Raw genomic sequence first — 21,413 nt, 5'->3', positions numbered from 1 at the left:
CTGTGGATTTAAAGTCCAGACATGGCCTTAGGTGAGTCCTCTGTAAGCTGCAATCCAGGTGCCAGCCAGGATTGAATTCTCACATGCAGGCTTGACTGGGGAAGGATCTAGTTTTAAGCTCACTCAGGTTAATAGAGTTCATTTCCTTATAGCTGTAGGATTTGTGGCAGCTTGTTCTTCAAAGCTTGTGAGCACACCAAGATTCTAGACTGAGTCAGCTGGTGATACGGAGTCTTCTATGACATCATATAATCCTATTACCTTTGTCATATTCTATTGGTTAGATGCAAGTCACAGGTCCTACACACACTGAAGAGGAGGGTGCAATAAGAGTATAATGCCAGAAACAGGGATCATGTAGTATCACCTTAGGTTCAATATGTCACCACCACTGTCCTTACATTCTCTTAGATTCCCAATTTTCTCATCAGTGTTACCAGGATATGACAGAAGGATGGTCAGACACCTTTCATGAGTTCAGGCAGCACCATTTCTAATGAGCACTGTTATGGTAAGTTTTATTTGTCAACTTGACTAGGCTAAAACCTCAGCTATTCAATCAAACACCCATCTGGATGTTCTGTAAAGGCAATTAATAGACATGATGAAAGTTCATAATAAGTTGCCTTTCTGTAAGTGAACATGAGTTAGAAAACCTGGGTAGCCTGATTCATTGTGTTAAAAGGCCCTAAGAGAGGTGCTGAGACTTTCAGACAGAGAAGAAATTCTGCCTGTACACAACAGGCTCAACTAATGCCCAGCAGTTCCAGTCTGCCTTTCCCGGTGGCTTTCCCTACAGATTTTAGAGGACATTGGTAATATGGTTTGGCTGTGTCCCCACCTAAATCTCATCTTGAATTGTAGTTCCAATAATCCCCACATGTCATGGGAGGGACCAGTTGAAAATAACTGAATCATGGGGGAGGTTTTCCCCATCCTGTTCTCGTGATAGTGAGTTCTCGCAAGATCTGATGGTTTTATAAGGGGCTTTCCCTTTTGCTCGGTTCTCATTCTTCTCTCTCCTGCCACCTTGTGAAGAAGGAAGTGTTTGCTTCCACTTCTGCCATGACTCTAAGTTTCCTGAGGCCTCTCCAGCCCCAGGGAACTGTGAGTCAATTAAACCACTTAGCTTGATAAATTACCCAATCTTGGGTATGTCTTGATAGCAGTGTGAGAATGGACAAATACAATTGGCTTGACCAGCCAGCCCCCACAATCATATAAGCCAATTACTGGTAATAAATATGTTAATATACATCTCCTACCATGTATGTTTCTCTAGAGAACCCTAACTGATACAGATTTTGATACTGGAAGAGGTTCTAGAGGACTATAACCTTATGGGTGAATTTTCTGCATTGGTTCTGGGGTTTCTGAAATTGGTTCCCTAATATAATTAGATTTAAAGACACCTATGGATCTATTCCAGTGGTAAAAAGGGCATTAGTGGTTCATGTCACAGTGTAACAATAGAGATATACAAAATATAGCCACTGGATACTCTTAATCAAATACCTATGAAAGGTGAGATTTGGGTTACCATGTATTTTCTACCTTAGAACATTTTAGTAAAACCAAAGAGTACAATGTGTTTGGCTGGTTATTCCTAATTGTACTAAGTGGGGAAAGAATAAGATAAACTCAGGGGTTCAAATTCTCAGTTCAATCTCTACTTAAATAATCTGAAAGCTTCTTTGTCTGCCCTGAAAGAAACCTTTATCATCTGTAGCCCAGGGGCAAGAATTTCTGAAAACCAAATTCAGAGTCTAACCCCATGAGTGGCTAAATTAAAATGCAAATTAGATTCTCAACATTGCAGGGTGTCTTTTGTTAAGCAGAGAGCTTTGATTGGGAAGGAAGGGGGACCTTGAAAGCTTGAAGGGGGACATATGGGTAGATCACAATGGAGCTGAGTCTTCTTTGTCAGTAGAAGCAGCCTTTCTACCCCTGCCTGAGATTAGCCTGAAGAAACTGTAATGGCTTCCCCTGAGGTAACTACCTTGAAAGATACTGCTGATTCTCCTTAGGACCCGCTGCCAGTACTCCTCTTTGCTTCTAGACCTGTAATTAGACTCAACCCCAGCAGGTCCCCAAGGGTGAGGTGGAAAGTGTAATCTGTGAGATGTGCCATATGAGAAAAGAACTGCACGATGTTTCTAATATATACAGACAGAAAACCAGAGAATTCATGTGGGGATGCATTGTAAAAATGTAAGACTGTAGTGGAAGAAATATAAGGTTGAATCTGGCCAAATTTCTTGATATGAACCACTAATCAAATATTTGGGTTAGCTTGAGTGGTTAGAAAAGGCTTGGTTTGGTTGGTGGGTTCACAGAAACATGAACCTGAAGGTGGCCTATGCCAAATAATGCTAAATGTTAGAACTGTCTTGTAACACTATATAATAAGATATCCAAAGACTTAAGAAAAGTGGAAATGTTTGAAAGATCATGTAAGAAAGATCTGCTCAACTAACTTGATAGGGTCCATAAGACACACTTTTCACCACAACTTTGAGAAATAGATTTTTGAAGGATGTCCCAGCCTCCTTAAAGAGCTCTCTTGTCTCTCTTCAGGTCAGAAAGTACAGTGGCAACTGACGTCATCAAAATGGGATCTCAGGCTGGTGCAGTGATTCACACATGTAATATCACACTTTGGGAGGTGAGGTGGTCAGATTGCTTGAGGTCAGGAGTTTGAGACCAGCCTGGCCAACATGGTGAAACCCCGTCTCTACTAAAAATACAAAAATTAGCTGGGTGTGGTGGCAGGTGCCTATAATCCCCGCTCTTTGGGAGGCTGATGAAGGAGAATCGCTTGAACCCAGGAGGCAGAGGTTGCAGTGAGCTGAGATTGTACCACTTCACTCCAGACTGGGTGACAGAGCAAGACTCCATCCCCCGCCCGCCACCCCCTGACCAAAAAAGGGATCTCTAAGTGCAATGGGTATAACAGTATCTCAGGGTGGCAGGGGCCAAGTGGTGACTCTTCATTGCCTCAGACAAGGTGGATGTGGCTACTGTGAAGGACAGCAGAGCCAAGGTAGTAGTAAAAAAATCTGATTCACCAAGACCCATGGGGTTTTCTTGGACATCTTGGATGTCCCTAGGAAAGGAATAGGGCTAGGCACAGAGGCTCACGCCTGTAATCCAAGCACTTTGGGAGGCAAGGCGGGCGGATCACTTGAGGTCAGGAGTTTGAGACCAGTCTGGCCAACATGGCGAAACCCCATCTCTACTAAAAATATAAAAATTATCCAGGCATAGTGGTGGGCACCTGTAATTCCAGCTACTCAGGAGGCTGAGGCAGGAGAACAGCTTGAACCTGGAAGGTGACAGTTGCAGTGAGTCAGGGTAGCATCACTGCACTACAGCCTGGACCACAGAGTGAGACTTCATCTCACCAAAAAAAAAAAAAAAAAAAAAAAGGAAAAGAAAAGGAATACATGGGCAGTCTACTAAATTAGTACTTGATCTATATTAGCAGAAGAGATCTGTATTTAGTGAACAGAAGTCTAGCATGAATCACCAAAACAGACAGATTAAGTTCCTCAACAAGTTTCCCAACTTGAGTCAGTTTATAGACCCAGAACTCCTTGAATGAAAGGGAGGCTGGGTCCTTTTGAGAACGCCCGCTACACAGTTAAAACTTTATATTGTTAATCTTTCTCTCTCAGCCTTCCACAAAGGAACTCATGGCCTGTTATCAAGGTGACTGTGCAATGAGGAAAAGAAAATGATGAAATTTTTGGAGAGTTACTGAACACCAGCTGTGAATTAATACTAATTTCTGGAAACAAAACATGGGTTTGTCCACCAGTCAGTGTAAGAACTTACGGAGGTCAGATGATCAATGGAGTTTTAGCTTAGATCCATCTTATAGTGACTCAGTGGGTCGGCAAACTCATCCTGCAGTTACTTATCAAATAACTGAATAGAAATAGTCAGTAACTGGCAGAATTCCCACATTGGTTTACTGACCTCTAAAGTGAGAGCTATTATAGTAAGAAAATACCAAGAGGAAGCCAATAGAACTGCCTCTCCTTTGAAAAATAGCAAATTAAAACCAATACCATATTTCTGGATGGACTGCAAACATTAATGCCATCATCAAGATGCAGAGGTAACAATTCCCACTGCACCCTCACTCAACTTGCCTATTCGCCTATGTGGAAAACAGATGGATCTTGGAGAATAACAATAGATGATCCAGAAACAGAATCAAGTAGACTTAAATTGCAGTTGCTGTTTCAGATGTGATTTAATTGCTTGAGCAAATTAACACATCCCTTGGTACCTGGTGTGCAGTCATCGATCTGTCAAACGCTTTTTTCTTGATATCTGAAAATATAGACAAGAAGAGGCAGTTTGTTTAGCTGGCAAGTCCACCAATAAACCTGCACTATTCTGCCTCTAGGGTATATGAACCCTCCAGACTTATATTTCATCCATATAAATTAATTCAGCTAAAATGTAGTCCACAGGGACTTTGATTCCCTTTCCCTTCCACAAGATATCACATTGGCCTATTACAGACAAGTAATTATGGTGACTGGACTTGTGAAGCAGGAAATAGCAACTACCTACTCTAGGCATATTTGTAAGACAATTGCATGTCCAAGGATGAAAAATAAATCTAGAAAAATGCCACAGCCTTCTACCTCAGTGAAACTTCTAGGGGTCCAGTGGTGTAGAGCATGTCAGGATATCCCTTCTAAGGTGAAGGATAAGTTGTTTCATCTGGTTTCTCCTATAAGTCTGCATGAGCACAAGTCTACAAGCTACAAAGAAGCACAGTGCTTATAAGGCCTCTTTAAATTTTGGAGACAACATATTCTTTATTTGGGTATGGTACTCCAGCATTTACTGAGTGACTTGAGAAACTGCTAGTTTTAACTGGGTGTAGAAAAAGAAAAGGCTCTGAAACAGGTCCAGTTAGCTGTGCAAACTGCTCTGCCACTTGGTTCATATGATTCAGTAGATGCAATGGTGTTTGATGTGTCAGCAGCAGAAAGAGATGCTGTTTGAAGACCTTTGCACACACTTATCGGTGAAATACAGTGGATGCCTCATATTTTGGAACAAAGCCCTGAAATCCTCTGTGTATTACTGCTCTCCTTTTGAGAAAGTTTTTGGCTTGCTACTAAGCCTAAATAAAAACTGAACACTTAGCTATGGCCAACCAAGTAACCATATGACCTGAGCTTTCTATCACATATTGGATGTTGTCTGTTCTACAAGCCATAAAGTTTGGCATGCACAAAAATATTCCATTATCGTATGTGGAAGTCCTATATATAAAATTGGGCTTAAGCTGGCCCTGGAGGCACAAGTAAGTTTTATCAGGAAGTGAGTCAAATGTTCATGACCCCAATTCTTGCTGCATTACTTACTCTGTCTCCCAGTCTGTACATATGGCCTCATAACAAGTTCCCTACAACTAGTGACTGAGGAAGACAAAACTTGAGCTTGGTTTAGAGATGGTTCTGCACAATATGCAGACACTATCCAAAAGTGGATGGCTGAAGCACTATAGCCCATTCTGGGACATTTCTGAAGGACAATGGACAAGGAAAACCATCCCAGTGGGCAGAAATTTGAGCAGTGTACCATTGTTTATTTACTTAGAAGGAGAAATGGCCAGAGCTTTAAGACTACATTAATTCATAGGCTATAGCCAATGGGTTGGCTGAAAGATCAGGGGCTTGGAAAAAACATGGTTGGGAAATTGCTGAGGTATGTGGATGCAGACCCTCTAGCGGGCACCAAATCTGAAGATATCTATGTCTTATGTGAAGACTCATCATGGGTTGCTTCACTAGAGGAGGGTTTTAGTAATCAACTGAATAGAATAATCCATCTCATCAATACCAGTCAGCTTCATTTCCCAGCCATTCTTTTCATTACCCATTGGTGACAGTTATACATGGGTTTAACCTATGCATGGGCTCAGCAATATGTCTACTCACTAAGGCCAACCTTGCTATGGCCACTGTGGAGTGCCCAGTCTACCAGCAGGAGAGACCAATCCTGAGTGCTTTATATGGACCCATTTGTTAAGGTAATCATCCATGTAACCTAGTAGCAACTTAATTACATTGGACCACTTCCACCATGATATAGGTGGTGTTTTTTTCTTAAAGAAATAGACAATTAGTCTGGATATGGATTTGCCTTTCCTGAATGCAATGTTTCTGCCAAAACTATGAACTTACAGAGTGACTTGTCCACCATCATATTCCCTACCATTCTGAAGCAGCTAGCTTGATAGAATGATGAAATAACATTGTGAAGACTCAGTTACAGTAATAGTTGGGTGGAAATAAATTGAAAAACTAGGGCAGGGACTGAGGCATCCTCCAGGATGCTGTATGTGCTCTAAATTAGTGTTCAATATATACTGCTATTACTACCATAGTCATAATTCAAATAACCAAAATTCAAGGCAGGGAAATGGGAGTGGTTCCACTTACTACCAGCAATTTTCTAAAACATCTCTAAGACCTTCAGTTTTGCTGGTCTAGAGATTCTAGTTTTTAAGGAATAAATGGTTCTACCAGAAGACAAAACATGATCCCACTGAACTACAAATTGAGACTGCCACACAAACAGTTTTGATTCTTCATGCCTCTGAAAGAACAGTAAAAGAATGGGGTTACTATATTTATCACAGTTTGGCTATGATAACCAAGGAAAAAAATAGTCTTCTAGTACACAATGGGGGTAATGAAGAATATCTATAGAACACAAGAGATTCCTTAGGGAATCTTATAGTACTAGAATGTCTTGTAGTTAATGTCTATGGAAAAGTATAAAAGTCAATTTAGGTTAGATTTCTAATGTCCCAAACCCTTTAGGAATGAAGGTAGAGTCACCCCCTCTGGCGCAAAACCATGACCAGCTAAGATGCTTGTTGAGGGCAAAGGGAATATTGAATGGGTGTGGGAACATATAGCATAGTTTTCAATATCAGCTAGGACCATATAATCAGTTGCATAAATGAAGACTATGATAGTTATGAATGTTTTCCTTATTTTTTGTGGATATTTGTTTTGAATTAAATATGTGTTTAGTTGTTGTGAACTAAATTATATTTGCTTTCTTTCCTCTTATTCACTTGTTATCTAACATAAGACATATGAATGAAAACTAACTTTATATTACAGAAGAGTGAACATCACCCGAGGACTTTGCATCCTTTTCTGGGGAAAGGGTTAGCATGTTTTTGGTTGTATATGGGATAGTTTTGCCATAGATGGCAGAAGTATGTTCGTGTTATTGTCTGTATTTGGAGATTATGTATAAACTAAGGACATGTGTTTAAATGCCAAATTGACCCATAGCGAACTGTGATGGACAGTTTTTGTGTTAATCACTAGTTATTCAGTCAAACTTAATCTAGAGTGTTTCTGTCATTGAAGAATTTTGTAGATGTGATAAAAGTCCATAGTCAGTTGACTTTACGTAAGCAAACTTGACTTAGAAAACCTGGGTAGATTGCTTCTCAGCCTTTTAGCTAAGATCAAGTGTAGAAAACTTGGGTTGGGCTGACTAAATGTGTTTGAAAGGCCTTCAGGGCAGAGTTGAGGCTTTCCAGAAGGAGAAGAAATTCTGCCAGTGGATAGCCATTCAATTCATGCCCAAGAGGTCCAGCCTGCCCTTCCTGAGGGCTTGCACTACAGACTTCAGACTTGTCCATCCAACCCCACAATTGTGTAAGCCAGTCGTTTGCAATAAATCTGTTAATATATATCTCCCACTGGTTCTATTTCTCTGGTTGAACCCTAATTGATACAGGCACCATTCACATTGTGAATGGAAATACTGCGAGCTAGAAAATGTACAAGACCTGGCCATCCTTTACTAGCTGGTTGATTTAATTTTGTTCAGTATTAAAATGAACCAAATCTAAAAGTTTCAAATCTCCACTTAAGGACACACCACTTAGGCACAACAACCAATATCTAAACATTTCCAAAGTTTTGTTTCCTAAATAATTATTTTAACACCATGAATGTTTATTTGTGCAAGCATTATGCCCTCTAGTACCTCTTATTTTTGGTGATTTTTATTAAAACAGTACAGTGAAAGATGATATTTAGCTGTATTGTTTTTAGCTAAATAATTGTTCGAATTATATTATATTAAGAAAAATAGATATAGTAGGGAAAATAGAATTGGGAAAAATAGAATTAGTAGGTGAAATGGTTTTTTTTTTTTTAAGATTCTGTGTATTTTACAAAATAACTGACTGGAAAATTTTCTACCAATTTCCCTTCCCTCCAGCATTTTGCAAGACAATCTGTCTCATTCTGTTTTCTATTTATTTTCTTCAGAGTAATTTCTCTCACATCTCTTTAACTTCTTGATCTCCAAGCCTATACCTTCCATGCTAATTTTCCGTCTTAAGTATGATAGCCTTGCATTGGGATTTAGTCCCTCAAGCAATTCCCATTACTGAGCCATGATTTTAACAAGAGGTTCATAAATATCTGAAGATAGTGTTGGTAAAGGTAAACCAGACAATTTTGAGTCTTGTAAATATGCTAAGCAGTACTAAGCCCTGTTAAGACATTTCCATTATAAAGGCTTCTCACTTCCCAACAAAATTACTCCCTCCCTTAGCCCAAAGACCCTCTCAAACAGCTGTGTTTGGTGCCTAAACTTAGAATGATGGAGCTGAAGAAGGCTTTTCCTTCTCTACACTTTTTTACTGATCTTCTTGGATTTATTAATATAAATCTTTTCATAGCATCCTTTCTTTGAAGACTTTAATACTGAGTTCTTATTTTGCAAGGCCATTGCAAACTTGCTTTCCTCATATACCTGTTGGTTAGAGTTTCTGTGAGGATAAGTAGAGTGCACCTGGTGATGCTTTATAACGCCAATTCCCTTTAGATTTCATTTGGCATTGTTTTCTCTTAACATCACCCACACAAAGGGTGAGTGAGCCAAGAATAATGTACACTCCCCTTTTATGTCCTAAAACCACACTTCCATATTGTCTTTAGCATTTCTTATTGAATAGTGGTATTTGACCACAGCTATTAAGCCTTACTTCTTTTTATTTTCAGTGGGGTGTTAACTAATGATTAACCTTTCTTATTTATTATTCAAAATGTTCACAGTAAGCACCATCTGCTTAGTTCCACAGCCCAATAAGTCAGTACCTGAATCACTTTTTATCTTTGTCATATCATTCTGTTTTACTCTTTTCAATATTTAAATGCTTATTATAACTTGGGGATGCTTTGATAACATATAAGAAGGGTGCCCAAACACACAGTGCTATCACAGAGAAGAGGAACCCAGGCCTCCACAGATCTTCCATTTTTGGAGTTGGAGATAGTCTGAAGAGAGCTAATTTGGCCTTAAAGGCTGGCCCTGGTGCAGACAAGATCAAGTCTCTAGGTGTCCAAAGGGCCCCAAGATTCCCAGTTCCATTTCTAGAGTTGTCAGCTTTAGGACTTCCAACCAAGTAGCTACCAGTAGACAGGGACCCAGGTGAACAGGTGTTATTGCCCTAAAGTTCTAGGTATCCAAGTCTGGTTGGAGCGTAGGAACAGGATGAAGTGAGGGCTGCTGAAGGGTTGAACAAGGAACTAAGGCAGTAAATGAGTGCATGAGAGCTCAGGATGAGCCTCTAAACGAGACCAGTCAGAGGTCTGTGCAGATGCCACTTCTCTAAGTGAGGACCATTGGAAGGATAGGGTGGGGGCTGAGACTGGGCCTACATAACTGAATTGTGGTGCACTCACTTATGTGACTGTTGCAGAGAGAGAACAAGTCTATGTTCTGGAAAAGACTACTCCTCGATCAGGCTTTAGATCTCAACTTAATTTGGAGGTAAGGATTTTGAAGGAGGAAGGAGAGAGGTATAAAGACAGCAAAGTGGAATAAAAGAGATGGGTCTCAGGATTAGCTAAGAAATAGAGCCAAGCCTGAGATGATAACTGAAGACAAGTCAGAGAAACTGAGGAAGCAGAGGGAGGGGCAGCAAAGCAGAAGTGACAATGCTTATCTTTACGTCTCACTTTCATCTTCAATTCCAGCTTCCTAAAGGGATCACTAGGGGATTTAACATGGGACGTAAATTTAACCTCCTTGCTCACTTTTCTATCCCTGCCTTTTTGAATCCTTTGAAAGCATTCTTCTCTTTATAATCATGCTGCTGAACCCTGGAGAGTTTGGTCATTTGGCATCTCACACCCCACTGAGCCCTGGCTCTCTAAAAGACACCACATCAGGGCCTATGAGCGGGGCAGGGGAGGACAAAATATATAATATTGTTGTTCAAAGAGCTAAAATCAATTTACACCAATAAAATGTGCACACGAATAACAGTACGGATCAGTTTGTAAAATTTGCCATGTCCAAATTTAACTGATGAATTTGGTTACACGTGTGCCACTAAGAGTCATACCACTATCTCAAGAAGAGTGGTCCCAGAGAAAAGCAATCCTTCCCATCCAGACTGGGCATGGAAAGGACATTGGTAATGCATAACAATCTTAGTACTCTGGGCTGCAGAAACAACTATACCCATTGTCAGGGTCATAGCTGGTACAAAAGAAAGAAAATCTCCTCATTAATTGAAATTACAATAGCTTGATTACTTTTCTAGGGCTGCTGCAATAAATTATCACAAACTAAGTGGTTTAAAATGACAGAAATTGATTCTCTCATAGTTCTGCAGGCCAAAACTCAAAAATCAGATGTTAACAGGTTTGGTTCATTCTGGAAGCTCTAAGGGAGGATCTCCTCCATACTCTCCTAGCTTCTTCTGGTGGTTGTTGGTGAGCCTTTGAGTAGCGTGACTTATAGACTCCTCACTCCAGTCTCTGCCACTGACTTCACATGGTCTCTCCTGTGTGTCCTTCTTTCTGCTCCTCTTTTTATAATAATACATGCCATTGGATTTAGGGTCCACCTTGAATCCAAGATAATCTCATCTTGAGATTCTTAACCTAATTACGTCTTCAAAGTTCCTATTTCCAAATAAGATAACATTCATAGAGACGGCAGGTTAGGGCTTAGATATATCTTTCCGGGGTCCACTATTCAACCCACTACAATAGCCAAGCCTGCTTACCTCCACCATATTGTTACCTCATAATAGAGAGGAAAGAAACCTAAAGCTTTAGAACGGAGGGGATTTATTTTCTAAAATCTAAGCATCTGGAGGGAAATTTTTGTTGAACCCAAGAATATTGGGACCTTTGCAGCTAAATTTTGGCCACTGACAGCTACACTCTGGGAGCCCGCCAGGTCTTAGCAGCATCTCTTACCTGTTTTAGAAAGCCCTGGAAGTTGTGATATGTGATTGTTGTTTAAGAGATGCTATTGAAGTGGGACTGGATAGCATGAAAGATGAAGTTTTAATTGAAGGTGCCTACCTGACTGGAGAGTGTTTATTATGTGCAGTCCCCACACTTGACGGGCCAGTGAAATAAGCACCAACGATAACTTCGGGGTCTCTAAGAACCTACAAAGGGAGTAATCGGGGGAGGGAGGATTAAGCTAAGGGGCAGAATGAAAAATGTGCTCAATGGAGAAGGGAATTTGGGAGAGTGGACAGAAGGAAAGAGATTTTCAATGAAGGATGCCCTCAGAATGAAATGAGTAGAAGATATGTTAGACATTCATATTATGTCTCAGACCTATACACTGAGTGCTATTAGCTTTACTTTGCAAAGACATTAAGAAGAAAGAGAAAGGAAGGAAGGAAGGAAGGAAGGAAGGAAGGAAGGAAGGAAAGGAGGGAGGGAGGGAAAGAGACAGAAAGAAAGAAAGAAAGAAAGAAAGAAAGAAAGAGAGAGAGAGAGAAAGAAAGAAAGGAAGGAAGGGAGAAAGAGAGAAAGAAAGAAAGAGAGAGAGAAGGAAAGAAAGAAAGCAAGAAAGCAAGAAAGCAAGAAAGAAAGAAAGAAAAAGAAAGAAAGAAAGGAAGGAAGAAAGGAAGAGAAAGGGAAAGGGAAAGAAGAGAAAGAGAGAGATGGAGGGAGGGAGGGAGGGAAGGAAGGAAGGAAGGAAAAGTTAGTTCATTCTTCTTTTTTCTTTTTTTTTTTTTTTTGTTTTTTTAGATGGAGTTTCGCTCTTGTTGCCCAGGCTGGAGTGCAGTGGCACATCTCGGCTCACTGCAACCTCCCCCTCCCAGGTTCCGGCAATTCTGCTGCCTCAGCCTCTGTAGTAGCTGGGATTACAGATGCCCACTGCCACACCCAGCTAATTTTTTGTATGTTTAGTAGAGACGGGCTTTCACCATGTTGGGCAGGCTGGTCTTGAACTCCTGACCTCAGGTGATCCACTTGCCTCAGACTCCCAAAGTGCTGGAATTACAGGTTTGAGCCACTGCACCTGGCCAGTTCATTTTTCTCTGAGGGAAGCTGAGGTTTAAGACCAGAAATGAAATCAGAATTTATGACACTTGCTGTCCCCCTTTGTCATATATTTACTTATATTAAAGACAGCACTGGCGGGGCACAGTGGCTCATGCCTGTAATCCTAGCACTTCGAGACTGCAGTGAGCCGAGATCGTGCCACTGCACTCCAGCCTAGGCAACAGAGTGAGACTCTGTCTCAAAAATTTAAAAAATAAAATAAAATAAAGAAAGCACTGAGGTGAACATTCCCACTTGATGTGTTTTAGGTTGCTAAAGATTAACTATGGAAGGTGCAAAGAAGAACAATTCTAAGTAGCACTTTGTTCTGATTTCTGCCTCCCTGCAAGCTGGAGTTCTTTACTGCAGCTCAGTGGCCATAGGCCCTCATGGATTTAAAGAGAAGAGCATGGCCCTCAAGACTCAGAGGTCATGGTAGAGGGACTGCTGAGGGACATGAGTAAAATAAAAGCTCCTCACTTGTTATCATATTGAGGAGGGAGGATAACAAGTGTGGATGGGGAATGTGCTAAAAAACATGTTCCTGGCTGGCATATACACATAAACACATATACACATACACACATATACACACGTACTTTTTTTCCTTCACTTTAGAATTATGACCTTGCCATTAGGATTAAAAAAAAAAAGAAAAGACAGAGGTCTGTCCAAAAGCAAAAATATGGAGAGTTTTCTTCTTCCCTATCAGCAGCATCAGAAAGAGGGTAGAAGGCTGGGTGTAGTGGCTCACGACTATAATTCCAAAACTTGGGAGGCTGAAGTGGGAGGATTGCTTGAGCCCAGGAGTTCAAAACCAGCCTGGGCAATATAGTGAGACCTTATCTCTATAACAAAATAAACAAAATTAGCCAGGCATGGTGGCCTGCTAATTCGGGAGGCTGAAGTGGGAGGATTGCTTGGGCTAAGGAGGTAGAGGTTGGAGTGAGCCAAAATCACACCACCACTGCACTCCAGCCTGGGCGACAAAGTGAAACCCTGTCTCCAAAAAAAAAAAAAAAGAAAAGAAAAAAAAAAGAAGAGGAAGAAATGTGTGCCCTGTTCTTAGCCCCAGGATTTTCTCCAACCCAGGACTTTTATCCCCACCTCTTAAACCCTGAGAAGAATCTTGACTTTCTTTCCTAGACAAAGAGGCATTCTATCTGTCTAGGAAAAATCCTCAGAACTAGAGGTTTCTTTTTTTTTTTTTTTTTTTGAGACGGAGTCTCGCTCTGTCGCCCGGAATGGAGTGCAGTGGCCGGATCTCAGCTCACTGCAAGCTCCGCCTCCCTGGTTTACGCCATTCTCCTGCCTCAGCCTCCCGAGTAGCTGGGACTACAGGCGCCCACTACCTCGCCCGGCTAGTTTTTGTATTTTTTTTTAGTAGAGACGGGGTTTCACCATGTTAGCCAGGATGGTCTCCATCTCCTGACCTCGTGATCCACCCGTCTCGGCCTCCCAAAGTGCTGGGATTACAGGCTTGAGCCACCGCGCCCGGCCAGAACTAGAGGTTTTAAAAAAAAGATGATGGCTACTTTAAAGGGCAGCATAAACAATAAAAACCATTAAAGGTCAATTGATTCGAACTGTCTGGCGGTGAGAGCATATGACTTCTCCGCAACGGGTGAGCTGGGCTGCAGTCCACAAAGTGCCTGGTCAGAGCAAGCTGGAGATGACTGACAGGGAGAACTCCCCTGGGCTCAGAGTATCTCAACGCCAGGAACCTCATTAGGACACCTTCCCTCTGCACTGTGACTTGACACTTCTTTATTAAATGATTCAGCAGGTAAAGACCCTGTAATTTGAAAATGATTGACTACACTGGGCAATAGATATAATTGGAAATTCAAGAATATTTCCTTTATTAATCCTCTCTTTTAGAGGAGTGCAGTCTTCTTAAGGATCCATATGTGTGGAGTGTCATGTTAAGCAAAACATAAAACAATTTAGTGACTGCTCTCTAGAAAGGTATAAACTAATAAAATTGAATGAAGAAAAAATATACATACTTTTTAAAGGGAAAAAGATGCTTTTAATTTTTTTATTCAGTCTTGAAGTTATTTTCTTATAAGGTAAGAAGAAGTCCATTTTATCTGCAGAGAAATTCTTTTCATGTGAACTTGACCCATGTTAACATCATTGGTTATAGGGGGTCACAGGAATATGAAAGCTCCCCATTTGTTCTTTGTAATAGTTTCAACTTTAGTTTCATTTTTTAAACATTGTTCTTTGTACTTTTACTTATTTTGAATATTTTTCCTACTGCTATTTCCAAGTAGTTAATTTAACTGGCAATGGATTAACTCACCTTGGCTAGCAATGGAACAATGAGGAATTTAACACAGTGTTTGTTTATTCCTGTGTGTGTGTATGCATATGGCACACTGGAATAAGTAAGGAAGCCGAACTTATTAGTAACGTGCAATTCATAAAATACATCCTGATAAGTGTGCCACAACCTGGATACTAAAATCCAGCAAGAATTTTGTTAATTCTACCATGTTATAATTTATTTTTATTTGATTTTCAAGGGTTTTCTGAGACTGTAGGAAGTCATCATTGCTATTCTTGTACTTATAATTTTTATTATTAAGTAATACAAAAAGAGAGGAAGGGAAGAGAAAGGAACTGGGACAGTAAGCATAAGAAAAGCTGCATTGCCTATTTAGGCTAAAACAATGCAGATTACTAATTATCATTCATTTGATTGTGAATTTTATATTTAAACTTTCCTCAAAAGATTATTTGTATTGTGTGATATTATCAGGAAAACCTTTGGAATAAGTATTAAAAGTATGTTACTCAAAACCTTAATTTTTAAGCTTTTAGGAAAGATGTTTCATTGTGAACAAATAGTGAATGTAGGTTAAAGCAATAAAAATGATCATTCAAAAGACTCCGTCGAAAACAGATATCTAAATATCCATAGTGTATGATACCATGGCTTGTTTTTTTGAATTTTTTTTTTTTTTTTTTTTTTTGAGATGGAATTTCGCTCTTGTCTCCCAGGCTGGAGAGCAATGGCGCAACCTCGGCTCACTGCAACCTCCACCTCCCAGGTTCAAGCTATTCTCCTGCCTCAGCCTCCCAAGTAGCTGAGATTACAGGCATACGCCAACACGCCAAGCTAATTTTTGTATGTAGAGATGGGGTTTCACTATGTTGACCAGATTTGTCTCGAACTCCTGACCTCAGGCTTTCACGCCCGCCTCGGCCTCCCAAAGTGCTGGGATTACAGGCGTGAGCCACCGCGCAGGCCTTTTTTGACTCTTTACACAGGACAAGACAGCAGTAGCCTAAGTTTGAGCGCTAGTGGAAAATACATCTATTCTTTGCTGACCCCTAGTGTCCACAGCAAGTAAATGTGGAATTTAAAAATCCCAAAGGAAAAACATGGCAGCTTGAGAAATGACATTTTGTTTCATTCCAAACAAGAAAGAAAGAAAAAATGTGCTCCAAAATAAAATAATTCACCTCCAGTAAATTATATAGTTAGCACAGAAACATACATAGAGAATGAAACAGATATTTTCAAATTCAGCTTCTGCTTTTGATAGAGGGTAAATCTGAGGAAGACTTTTCAGGGCTATGGAACACCATCTGAATTGTTTGGTGGGAACCACTTCTTTCTCTCTGGCTACACTGGCCTCAAATCTGTTCTACAAATATGTGAAAATAATCTTTGGGTTTTAAAATCCTTCCAGCACTACCCGACCACCACTCCGGGCAGCATCACCGCCGCCACCAGGATCAACAGCCTTGTCGACCATGACCACCCGCTGGGAGCAAGAAACAGGTGGTCTCCCCTCCCTGAGGCTTTGAGGACAAATAGATGTTACCTGAGCAAAGTGAAAGAGACAGAGACAGGCACAGAATTATTTCTTTCTTAGCCCAATCCAAATCAAACATTTTTGCTTCCCTTATGGTGAACTGAAGCAATCACTCAGTTAATTGTCTGCCCCAACTACAGTTTACAAGGCTGTCCTTTTTTTGTCCTTTTTCTCTGTTTTTTTTTTTTTTTTTTAAGACAGTGTCTCATTGTGTTGCCCAGGTTAGAGGAAGCTGAGGTTTAAGACAGCTTAAACGTCTGCCTGGGCAACAGCTATGATCACGGTGGTGTTAACTTACTGCAGCTTTGAATTCCTGAGCTTGAGCTATCCCCCTTCCTCAGCCTTCCGTGTAGCTGGGATTATATGCACCTGTCACCACATCTGGATTATTATTATTATTATTATTATATTATTATTATTATTTTGTAAAGACATGTTCTCTCTATGTTGCCCAGGCTGATCTCAAACTCTTAGCTTCAAGCCATCCTCCTTCCTCTGCCTCCCAAGTGCTAGGATTACAGATGCGAGCCACTGCACCTGACCTAAGGCTTTCCTTTTTGAGAGAGGGATCTTTACAATTCTGCCAATTAAGTTTTCTTCATCATTTTCTCTGCTTGTGGATAATCTCTTTTTGCAATTGGAAGCCCTCTGAGGGTTTACATGGACCATCACACCACGTGAAATTATCAAACACTAGGCTCTATTTTTTCCATGGTTCCAAAAATAGAAAAAGAAAATGAAGCTTATTGTTCTTGAATGTTTGTTTGTTTGTTTAGGGTTTTTGTTTATTTTTTCCCATAAGTAGCATCTATGACTTTCAGTCTCTTTGCCTCTTTGTACTTCATACCATCCTCCATTTAATTCTCCATTTAATTGCCACAATCCGAATTCCCATTTTATTTATTTATTTATTTATTTATTTATTTATTTATTTATTTTTAAGATGGAGTTTTGCTCTTGTTGCCCAGGCTGGAGTGCAATGGCGCTATCTCTGTTCACTGCAACCTCTGCCTTCCAGGTTCAAGCAATTCTCCTGCCTCAGTCTCCTGAGTGGCTGGGATTACAGGCATGCACCACCATGCTCAGCTAATTTTTTGTATTTTTAGTAGAGATAGGGTTTCACCATGTTGGCCAGGCTGGTTTCGAACTCCTGACCTCAGATGATCCACCTGCCTCAGCCTCCCAAAGTGTTGCAATTATAGGCATAAGCCACCACACCAGGCCATCACAATCTGAATTCTGAAAACACTCTTAATTCAAATATTTATCCTCTTCATTGGATGCGGAGTTCAGTCAGCTCATAGATGTTTTTCCAAAAGTGTTTGTCTGGTTTTAAATCTTCAAATAACCCGTTTTGTTTCTGAATTAATAAGAACATTTGTCCTAATTAATTTATCTAATTCTGAACCAAGATGTTGTCCCTCGGGTATTCTAGGATATGTTGAATCATGAATGTTCAGGTTGATTTATTATCATATAATCAGGATGAATATCTATCATATGTCTATGTATCTATTATCTCAATTACATACAATTCTTTCTTTGAGAACTTTGATAAATGACCCAAAGACATTCATGCTTGGGAATGGGAAAATTTTTAACGTCTTTCCTCTCTTGTACGTTTGTCTATTAGGATGGATATTTTGAATATAAAAACTCTTTTTAGAGGTAGTGGAAATGACTTTTAATTAAACTCTTCAAATATTTTGAAGGTATATGTACATTTAAGTTTGTTTGCTGAGAAGTCTGTTTGTGTTTGGAAGTCTGACAGGACCAAAAGAAGTAAATACATGCTAAGAATAATCACTTCTAAGGGTAGACCTACTTCTCACACTGTGAACCACAGTGGACTCTGGCCGCCCTGCCCCTGTCTTAAAACACTGTCACCTCTCCTGCCCGGTCCTCTGAACTTCCTGATCCCAGCATGCCCGTTAAGCCCATGGTCTAGCCCCCATCAATTTTGCAAGCTCCAATAACATTCTGATATATCCCTCTTTTTGCTAAGAGATTATTTTTGCTAATTGCATCCAAAAATCCTACCTGATACAGAAATTATTTCCAAAAAGTGAGGGGTAGGTAACAGGCTCCAAAGGGAATAGGGAGAATTTGAATCTTGTCACCTGTCTAAGGTAAAGCAGAGGCAATGGAATTCTCAATAATAACCGAAGGTGGGAATGCAGGACTTTACAAAGTAGCTACAAAACTAATTAAATTATCACCCATGGCTCCCTCAAATCAAGTACTTTTTAGGGTAAGGCTTTGGGTGGCTGCATTCCTGCTGACATGAAGAGTATAGAAAGCTGGGTGAAGTGGTTCACATCTGTAATCCTAGCACTTTTGGAGACTGAGATGAGAGGATCGCTTGAGCCCAAGAGTTTGAGACTAGCTGGGCAACATAGAGCAACCCCATCTCTAATAAATACATAAATTAAATAGCCAGGCATGGTGGTGCACATCTGTAGTCCCAGCCACTCAGGAAGCTGAGCAGGGAAGGCTGCTTGAGCCCGGAAGTTCGAGGCTACAGTGAGCCATGATCATGCCACTGCATTCCAGCCTAGGCAACAAAGTGAAACCCTGTCTCAAAAATAATAAATAAATAAATAAATAAATAAACTCAAGAACTTCAGGCTATCAAAAGTCAAGTAGCAGCATTTAAGTAAAAGCAAAGTGGACGTGGTTATGCTAATAAGAACCAGCTGGCCACATGGTAATCACACGGTCTGAGCACAGTAATATCCATCACAGTTGATTGAATAGGGATTTTCCGGAGCCAGAGACAAGCAGCCCAATAAGGTCCTGTTTTATTTGTATAGAAAAAACAAAAAACAAAAACCTGATCTGGGGAGCAGAATTCAGTCTACAGCAACCACAATAGAGAATTGTAGTCCTCATTCAATTCTTAGGCTTTAATTAATTCATAAACAAAGAGGCCCTTGAATAAGCAGGAGACTGACTATTCTTTGGGAAGAACTCTGCAGTTAAACCCCATTGTGTCATATATTTTGGACGGGTATCTGTAAAAAGTGTCAGAATTCCTGCATTGACTCCTTCATCAATAGGTATTGTGGTAGAAAAGGTCAAGTGGAAGCCCTTGGAATTCTCATTCCCACTAAAAGTACAACAAAAACTCTCACATTCCCAGAAAAATCACAGGGATAGGACATCATTAAAACTTCAATAATACCAGGGTGGTAATTTATCTCATTTCCATTTACTTTTCCCGTGCAGTACACCAAAGATAAATGGGTTTTTGAGAACGACAGTGAATTGTCCTAAACTTTATCGGGTGATGACACAAACAAAAGCTGCTATTTCAGATTTTATCTCATTGAAGTAAATCTACACAGACTCTAGTACTTGGTATATAGCTGTTTATCCTGAAAATAGTAGCTTCTCTTTTGCACTAAATACAACATTTTTAAATATTTTGCTTTCACCTGAAGAAACATGACTTTAATTTACAGATAGGTCTGCCTCCAATACTGATACAGGCCAGAGGAGACCTGTGCAGTGGTACAGGCCACTCAGGCTGAGCTTAGAGGACAATGGTGAAGTGAAACACTTTCACTGAGCAGAACTTTGAACAGCACACCTCAATGTCCACTTTTTCTAGAAGAGATGAATTGTTAATATCCACATTAAATTATGAGCAATGGAAAACATTTGACCAGAGGGTCAAGGGCTTGGAAAAAGCAAGAAGAGAGGATTGATGACAAAGTGATTTGGGGAAGGAGCACGCAATTGGACCTTTCAGAATGGGTTCAAGGTGAGAGAGTGTGAGAATATTTGTGTCTCATATGAATGCCTGCCAAAAGACCACTACTATAGAGAAGTCTTCCATGAATCAAGTGGACAAAACTACTATTTCTATTAATTTCTTCTTCAGTATTCCCCCCCCACCCCACCTATTTATTCAACAGACTCATGAAAGCAGTGGCCATGGGCAAAGGAACACAGGATATAAATACATTCATAACTTGCTTACCTGACCAGAGCTTCTGCCAAATACACAGCTTACCAGAAGTAGTGACTAATCTTGAACGCTTGATAAGATCTCGTGCTTCAAGGTAACTAAGCAGCTGCTTGGCAATTGTTTACACTGGACTCTTTCCACCATGAAAAAGGCAGTCACTGGCATTAAATGGAATAAACACTTATTCTGGGTTTAGATTTGTTCTCCACACCTCTCACAACAGAGCCAACACCACCATCTGCAGAATAACAAGTACCTGATACAGAAGTACAGTACTGGCCACAGCATTGCTTCTAAGAACTTCACTTTACAATGATAGAAATACGGCATGAACTAACACACGTGGAATTCATATGCATCTTCATTCTCCAGAAGTAGCTGGCTTTGTACAACCCTGTAATGATCTATCAAGTTATCAGTAGCAATGCTAGCTCTAATTTTAAATGTTTGGTTCTCTCTCACAGGATATAGAAAATTATCTGAACCAGTGAACATAATATGGTAATATAATGCTTTCTCCCATATCTAGAATATCCAGATTCAGGTGCCAAGGAGTGGAAGTGGAGGTTGTACCACTCACAATTACATCTAATTACCCTTTCACAAAATGTTTGCCTTCTATCCCAGAAACTCTGGGCTTTGCTGGTTTACAGATTATAATATCTACTTGAGTTATCTATTTCTCCATATAAATCCTTCCCCAGTATATATTGGCTTTACAAATCAAGAACATTTACTTTCCTCATGACTGTGCTGTTTAGAATGGGCTTCTCAGGAAAAGCGACAGCTGAAGAGGTCCAAAGGCTAAGGGCTGAAATCATCTGCAACCTCACTCACTCACGTGTCTGAACTCTCAACTGGGAAGACACAAATAGGTGAGGACTGGAGTAGCTGGAACTCATTGAGCATTTCTAGCTCTGTGGTCTCTCTACAAGATCACTCCTGCATGGTGGCTTCAGAATAACTGGACCTCTTTTACCCAGCCAAGCATGATATGTGCCTCTTCCAAGCATATGTCTTGAGAAAGAGAGAAAGCCACATGGAATCTCTATTGCCTTTCATATCCAAGTCCAAGAAGTCACGCAGCATTACTTCCCTGGGAGCCATGGCCCACTGAGATTCAAGGGAAGGGAACATAGACCCCCACATCTTGATCGAGGACTATCAAAGTTACAAAATAAAAAGAGCATGGGAGAGGGGATATATTTATGTGACCGTTTTTGAAAACCCACT

At 40.3% G+C, this 21,413-nt stretch overlaps 1 long non-coding RNA gene across 2 annotated transcripts in view; it reads left to right on the top strand.

Moving 5' to 3' along the window:
• The first annotated feature begins 293 nt into the window (after positions 1-293).
• LOC117079385 overlaps positions 294-21,413 on the top strand; it is a 48,877-nt gene continuing 27,757 nt past the window's right edge. Inside the window, exons 1-3 of one of the 2 annotated variants that reach the window (XR_004435413.1) lie at positions 294-511; positions 2,578-2,665; positions 3,678-5,100. This is a non-coding gene — a long non-coding RNA (uncharacterized LOC117079385). Of the gene's footprint in view, positions 512-2,577; positions 2,666-3,677; positions 5,101-21,413 lie in introns of those variants that run through there. The other variant, XR_004435412.1, reaches the window with a different exon arrangement.

Source organism: Trachypithecus francoisi, unplaced genomic scaffold (genome assembly GCF_009764315.1).
Source record: "Trachypithecus francoisi isolate TF-2019V2 unplaced genomic scaffold, Tfra_2.0 Lachesis_group7, whole genome shotgun sequence".
NCBI lineage: Eukaryota > Metazoa > Chordata > Mammalia > Primates > Cercopithecidae > Trachypithecus > Trachypithecus francoisi.
This window is presented reverse-complemented; position numbering and strand designations above follow the sequence as displayed.